Source organism: Hemibagrus wyckioides, linkage group LG22 (assembly GCF_019097595.1).
Source record: "Hemibagrus wyckioides isolate EC202008001 linkage group LG22, SWU_Hwy_1.0, whole genome shotgun sequence".
Classification (NCBI taxonomy): Eukaryota; Metazoa; Chordata; class Actinopteri; order Siluriformes; family Bagridae; genus Hemibagrus; species Hemibagrus wyckioides.
In genome coordinates this window covers 2,161,583-2,170,054 of record NC_080731.1, presented here as the reverse complement: position 1 = coordinate 2,170,054, position 8,472 = coordinate 2,161,583, and positions in this window count along the sequence as shown.

Below are 8,472 nucleotides of genomic sequence, written 5' to 3'. Positions count from 1 at the left end.
AGAGTGAAATCCATGGCTGAGTCGACACTGCAAAACGATGTCCTCAGGCAAACCAGGGGACAGAGTGACATCCAGATAGGGTACGGAAGGAGGTTAGCATCCTCTGCCTGGGTTGCCGAGTGGCATCCAACGTAATTCGTAAGTGGAGCGATGTCTTCAGGTGGAACAAGCCACGCTTCCATTGGGCTCAGATAAAAACTGTGGTGCCCACCCAAACATGATGCTGGCCAGTGTCCTCCTCGGAACCAAAAGTGGAGTGGCGTCCTCACCGTGGACAGAAGCGGGTGAGCCACCTTGAGGAAACGGAGCAGGGAAGTCCACATTGGGCAAAACCGAACTACAGATGGTCTTACTGGATGTCCTCAACTCCTCAGCATTTACCAGTTCTAGTGGCCTGGCTGTGAATTGTCCCAGTAGTTCCTTACACTAGCTTACTAGGTCACGTTATTTTTATGTTGGTTCGTTTTCTGAAAAACCGAACCACAGGACTGCAGATGGCGTGTTGATATTTAATTCATTTTAAAACAATATTTAAAAGTTATCTATCATTAACTAGACTGTGTAAACTGATTTGGATCAGACTTCTGGCCTTGACTTTCTTTGTTAGGGTGGAAAGTTCTTTTCTTTCTATTTCCTGTTATTAAGCCTCACAATCTGACATTTTTCAATAAACAGAAGAAAGAGAAAAACTGAAATCCACGTTAAATGTGTTTACGCCAAGTGAGTGCCTCATGGCGTCAGCACTCACTCTGGACCAACACAAAGGTCAATCTTGTCTTTATTTCTCTCAGGCTGAAAATATCTTAACAAAAAGGTGGCAATTCAGCTCTAATAACATGTGTAAGCTAATGTGTGAAAGAAAAGGTAGAGTGCATGGAAGTAGACAGCGGGTGTTTTTCCTTGCAATGACACTCTTGCTGCTGGACTCGGAGATCAGAGCAGCAGTGAATATCAGAGGAACAAAACACTCACCCCATGAACTTACTCTAACCTCTCCAGAGTTTATTCGTTTCCTATAACTGCACATCCCTGAGAGTTTTATTTCTCCATTACCAAAAATTTAGTACTAAAAGGGTTGGGGTTGTTATTTTTATTCTTTAAAAATAACATAATTTAAAATTAATAAAAAAAAATTAAATATTTATTTACTACTTAGATACATTACAGTAGCTATAAACACTAACTCCATCCTCATTTTTTTTCTTCTTGGAGTTAAAAAGACAAAATATCACAGCTTGTCATGTTAGAAATAATGTGAGATGTCAGTTACAGCTCTATGATACTCGAAGACCCCTCTATAACACGTTAAATAAACGTCTGCTTATGGAAAACCTCACCATATTGATGGTTTATGAAGGACTTATTCCTTTCATCTGGAGCATATCCCCTGTGAGTGAGCTGTTACTATAGAAACAGTTACTGTGATTCAGTACTATGGACCAAACGTACTAAAGGAAAAAAGAAAATTGGAGCAAGCCCAAAATGGCAACTGTTTTTTTTTTTTAAATGTTCCCCATTTGCTGGTTTGCTTTTGCTTGAGGGGAAATACTAGAAACATATCTGCAGAGAGACACAGTAGTAAATGAATTAGTCCAGTATTAAAGCCTAGAGGAAGAGGTGTGATGGTGTGGAGAGACGTTTTAAGCTGCTAGAATGGAAAAGCTGCTTCACTCTGGAAAGTCAATTCATAATAAAGTCAATAAAGAGCTGTGTGCAGGTTTAGACACAGGCTTAAACATTTAAACCAATCAAAGGTTAAAGATTTATTTTAATTAAGTTAATTAGAGGCCAAGCACTAAAGGTACTAGGCATCTATTGCATTATTATTATTATTATTATTATTATTATTATCATTATTATTATTATCATTATTATTATTATCATTATTATTATTATTATTATTATCATTATTATTATTATATTTTCTCCTCTAGGAGTCTATGAACCCCTTGGTGGATTTTTATAAAAATTGGCACATTTCTAGAAGACAGTCTATAGTATCCAAGCATGAAGTTTGGGGTCAATCCATTCATCTTTGTAGCACCATCAACAGGACAAACTTCAAGGTTTATTTTGCTTATAATGCACTCACTGGTGTTAAATTCTGCCTTACTGGAACTTATTTAAACATTTTGAATTTTGCGAACTAGTTATACACTGATCAGGCATAACATTATGACCACCTGCCTAATATTGTCAGAACCAGCATTAACTTCTGTAGTAATTTGATCAACAGTAACTCGTCTGTTGGATCGGATCACACGGGCCAGCCTTCTCTCCCCACGTGCATCAATGAGCCTCGGCCACCCATGACCCTGTCACCGGTTCACCACTGTTCCTTCCTTGGACCACTTTTGATAGATACTGACCACTGCAGACCGGGAACACCCCACAAGAGCTGCAGTTTTGGAGATGCTCTGATCCAGTGGTCTAGCCATCACAATTTGGCCCTTTTGGTCAAACTCGCTCAAATCCTTACACTTGTCCATTTTTCCACGTTTCATCAACTTTGAGGAAAAAAGTTCACTTGCTGCCTAATATATCCCCCCCACTAACAGGTGCCATGATCAAAGTCAAAAGTCAAAGTCAAAGAAGCTTTATTGTCACTTCAACCATATACTGTATAGCAGATGCAGTACACAGTAAAGTGAAACAACATTCCTCCTAGACCAAAGGTGCTCCACATAACACAGACAAAGTACAGTGATGCAGACAAACATAGAGCTATAACATAGAGATAAAAAATTAAACTATAATTTAAAAATTAAAATTAAACTAAAAAAATTAAACTATACTAAACTATACTTAAGGTGCAATCTTTAAGACATACAACAGAAGTGCACAGGAAGACAAGACAAACAACATTGCAATTACTGCAGTTATTAATGTGACATGTACAAGACTAATATAAATATAAATGTAAAGTGAAATGTGCGTGCAAACAGGACATTTAGTGTGTGTATGTGTGTGTGTGTCTGACTATGTCCAGCACAGTCCAGTTCTTTTTTGTGCGTGTGTGTTATGTATGTGTGTGTGTCCGTGTCCAGCACAGTTCAGTTCTCCATGATGAGAAGATCATCAGTCTTATTCAGTTCACCTGTTTGTTTCATTCCCACTGATTTCCTGACCAATCATTTGTTATTAAGACATTAAAAGCTTGGCCAATCTTCTGCTTGGCCCATGTTTTGCCCAGGAGTGAACTGTAATTTTTGGCTGCACCTTCTGACCCATCAGAATCCAAATTTCGGCAGTGAAAATATTGCTCTCCAATAAATCCCTGATTAAATATCTCTGGTTTGAGGCACCATGAGCAAATAATTCTAGGTCTCTGTGTGTCTTACTTTTCACAGTCAGAGATCTAAAATATCACAGAAACGGATTAATAAGTCACGAGCATTTGCGAAAATTTCCATAACCTTCCCTGATGGGTCGGCACTTTTACACTATTAATGTAGATGAAAGAGTGAGAACAAGACTGATAAATGGTTTGTGCATGTGCAGGACTAATCTGAGCATGAGCACATGTTCTTCACATGAGAGTAAAAAAAAAACACATTCGAGCTGAAGGATTCACAACGGCGCTGAAGGATTATAGGAGTTATAATTGGGGCACTTGGGGGTCAAAATCTCCATCAGCTAGATTGTCAGTCAATACGTGTCTGATGGGAGATGAAGTCTGGCTTCAGTGTTTGACATTAAATTATTCTCTGCATATTCTCCACTTCATTCAGTTCTCAGCAGCGTAGCATTGAGTGCACAAGCAGCTGCCGGTTATCTGCTGTGTAAGAGGCAGAAATGGCAGCAGTATGACTGCATTTTCAATAAATAAATAAGTAAATAAATAAATAAAGCTGCTAGTGCAGAGACAGCTGGTGCAGTGGTGTGTGACTTGTATCCTGTAACTGTATCCCAGAAATGCATAAAATGTTCATGTGGTTTTTCAGGCAGGGTTCAGAGTTCAGGCAACAAACAACAAACTGAAGTAATCTATAATCTTCACAGAGAGCCCAGGCAACAGGAAACGTGGCTCAGAGATGTCTAAGACTTTATTATTGGTGATCCGACTGCGGCTGGAGTGGAAATGGACTTATGGGACGTTTTCAATCAGAATAAGGAAACAAAAGATTTCAGGCTGTGAGTCTGATATAAAATGACTCTGTCGGCTTTCAGTATGTTTTAGACGTGTGTCTTTCCCTCTGTTGGAGAATCTTACACAGAATTTTACTGGTTGAAGATAAAATCTGAGCTGCTTTTCAGATGAACAAGAACTTGGAGCATCTCAGAGAGCAAAAATGGGTTTGATATCAACATTTACTTTGAAGATAGAATTTTGTATTTGTAACATTAGAATATTTGTGAGAAAAAACATGTTTTTGTTTCTATGAATATATATCACCCCTAGTACCGTGTTTTGCTCTTGTATTTTCTTGTCTAAGTTTGTTTAATAATAATAATAATAATAATAATAATAATAATAATAATAATAATAATATTATTATTATTATTATTATTATTATTATTATTAACAATTATTATTTATTAATTAATCATAATTATTATTAATAATAATAATAATAATAATAATAATAATAATAATAATAATTATTATTATTATTATTATTATCATTATTATTATCATTATTATTATTATTATTATTATCTATCTCGGATTCAAAGAACCACATGACCATTTTGAAATGGTTCTAGAACCTTTTTGGTTCCATAAATGAAGCAAGAGACATTTTTTATTTTTTACAAAAATAGTGAAAAAAATAAAATATTGCCTTTCAGATTAAGTTCCAATACAAAGACATTAAAGATAAAAATATAGATAAATTGTTTGTGTTTTTTGTGTGGTTTCTTCTGTACAACATCAGAAGGATTCGACCATTCCTATCCACACAGGCTACTTAGGTGCTTGTTCAGTCTCTGGTTATTTTGAGACTGGACTACTACAACTTTTTACTGGCAGGTCTTCCTCTGAATGCAATTCGTCCACTGCAAATGATCCAAAATGCAGTTGCATGGCTTGTCTTCAACCTGCCTAAGTTCTCCCACACCACCCCACTGCTGTTTTCCCTCCACTGGCTTCCGGTAGCTGCATGCATCAGATTCAAAGCACTGATGCTTGCCTACAAAGCCAAAAATGGACCAGCACCATCTTATCTCAAAGATCTTATTACTCCTCGCACTGCACCTCGCTCCCTCCGATCCACTAGCACTGCCCAACTGGTCCCACCATCTCTCAGGGCAAAAGGTAGGTATTCATCTAGACTCTTCTCTGTTCTGGCACTGAGGTGGTGGAATGAACTTCCCCTAGATGTCCGTACAGCAGAGTCTCTGACTATCTTCAAATGATGTCTTAAGACCTACCTTTTCTTGAAGCACTTAAACTAGCTCTTATCTTTCCCTGTTTATGTATTGTTATATGTTTAAAAAAATAATAATAATAAAATTAAAAAAAATACAATTTTAGGCTAATGGTGTCCTAAGTCTGTAACCTACTGAACCAGTGTTAATGTTTTCAATGATAGAGACTTAAAGCACTTTTGTATGTCGCTCTGGATAAGAGCGTCTGCCAAATGCCAGAAATGTAAATGTAATGTAAATGTTGTGTCATTGTGTTGTTGTACATCTCTAATATAGATCTGCATGCTTTACACATATAAATACATAATCATAAATATGATTGAAAACATATTCACTTTCCCAAACTTAACAATAATAAAACCTTCTAGGTTCTAAATCTACTCTGTCCAAGTCCAACAGTCTCTCACTTTATATTGCTGCTTCCTCAGTCTCTCCCTCTACCCAGGGGGTCAGACTTTGGGGTCATCTTTGATAGTAGTCTGTCCTTAAAGTCTCATATCGTTTCCCGATCATGTGACTTCCATCTCCATAGCATTGTTTGTCTCCTCACATACCTCACCACACATCTCCCACATCCATTACAGTAATCCACATTTATCTGATTTACCACATAAACTTCATCACAAACTTCAACTTATTCAGAACTCATATCATATTCCCGTATCATAACCCAGACTCCCATCATGCACCACATCACCCCCTTCCTTCGAAAACTCCACTGGCTTTCTATTAAACACCGGATTGATTTTAATATTCTTCTCCTCACTTTTGAAGTACTTCATAACCTTGAACCACCATACCTCTCAAATCTTATACACTTCTACAGTCCCTCCTGTACCCCTGACTGTTTAACCACCATGGGGGCTAGAGCATTTAGTTGTACTGCTCCTCGTCTTGAAATCTCTCCCAGAAAACACCCGTAACATTTAAAACCTATTTATTCAGAAGTGCTTATTCCACATGATCTTAGGCTGCAATCAAATCTCTTGTTTTTAAGTGTATACATATTCTAATATATATTTTGAAATACCTGCACGCCTGCTTATCTGTGTAGTTATTCAACCAGCTGCACAAAATCTCTGAGATGCAGGCTCACATGAAACATTCAGATTGAGAAAATAGATCCCAGGAACTCAGACAGACTGCTTTCATAAATCTTCTGGAGTGTCCAGAGTGGCACCAGAATCTACAAATCATCCAGCATGTCTGCAGCCAGAAATCCCTCACCAGTTACAGAGCACTGAGGAGAAATGGGAGAACTGGGAGAAGCCTGTGAGGACCCTGAGTCCAGCCCAGATCGGCTGACTCAATATGATCCATGTTATCAGCCCAGGTCAGAGGTGGGGGTGTGGAGGTGTGGTGGAGTGTGGAACATCCTCCTGACACACTAGTAGCTCATCTGTGTACTGCATAATGTACATCTCCTCATGGCTGCTGTCTAGCGGTTCTAGCATGACAATGCGCCATGTCTCTCAGCCATCCTAAACTGGTTCCACTCGAATGGGAATGAGTCCGGTGAACTTCAGAGAAGTGCAGGCCAGAAGGAGTCGAGCTTTTTAATATTTTATGCTTCTACGAGTGCTTGACTTCAGCAGATCACACTAAAATGTTGGAAGTGGGATCTCTGAGGCTTAAAGGCCTTTCTCTCTCTCTCTCTCTCTCTCTCTCTCTTTCTCCTCTCTTCAATATCTTGCCATCAGGACTATTCCCAAAGACACACACACATACACAAGGGATTAAAAACCTCAAAGTGAATACAATACTTCTCAAATACTTTTTCCAAGTTCACTAAATGTTGCATCAAACTCATGTGAAAGACTTCTGTGTCATTCTTCAAGTGAATCAAAGCTGGTGAAGTTCTTCAGGAGATTAAAGACAGCGAGGTTGTTCAAACATAGTAGAATATAGAACATAGAAGCAGAACAGAACAGAACCTAGAAGCAGAACAGAGCAGAACAGAACAGAACAGAACAGAATAGAGCAGAACATAGAAGCACAACAGAACAAAGCAGAACAGAACATAGTAGCAGAACAGAACAGAACATAGAAGCAGAACAGAACAGAATAGAGCAAAACATAGAAGCAGAACAGAACAAAGCAGAACAGAACATAGAAGCAGAACAGAACAAAGCAGAACAGAACATAGAAGCAGAACAGAACAAACATAGAAGCAGAAAAGAACAAAGCAGAACAGAACATAGAAGCAGAACAGAACAAACATAGAAGCAGAAAAGAACAAAGCAGAACAGAACATAGAAGCAGAACAGAACATAGAAGTGTCGGAACTCAGAGCCTCCTCCGAGTGGACATATCACAGGGTGGAATTTTTGTTTGTATCTATTTCTCTTAGCTTTCCCAATGACCTCCACAAGCTATAAAACTTAGCCGAAATAAAAGAGATCTCAGTCAACAGATGAGAAGAAGCGGGTTTCTTTATTCAGCCATGCAGTCAACAACATGCATATCTGAAGAGAGCAGCTGGTCTCCCAAACCCCGAAAAAGTCCCCTCTACTTATACCCCAGGCGCCCCGGGGCGCCTCCTTTTCTCTAATTTAAATATTTCCAGCAATTTCCCATTATATTCAGTGTATGGCTACTTTAGTCCCTCCTTCCTTAGTTTACATACGTTTCCCAGTTCCCATTATTTTCGCATTTGTCCCGATACCGCCCCTAAATTGATACCATCCTCCCCTCGATGACGTCAATTTTCCTCCTCTCCAGTTCCCCTTATTTTTAGGCTAAGTCAACAATTTTTAGAAAAAATTGGCGCTTACTTATAGGCGCCACTTCCTTATTGACTTCATTTGACCGTCACCTCTTAAAGGTGCTTCCTCGGCTCCTCCTGACCTCGCGCGTTGCCCTCCACAACAATGTGTAAGTACCTTGCTCTCTTCCTCTATGTCATGATGACTTTTCCCTCTACTTACTTGATCTAAGTTTTATTTACTATTTTTAAAATAAGCTTTGCCATTAAGCTGCCTCATATCCTTTCCTCTTTTCATCACTGTTGGTTGCTAGTATTCCAATGCTATTGTCTCCTCTACCTGCCTATCACTGTCATGTCACAGTGACCTGGCCTACTTCCCACACTGTGTTCCTTTT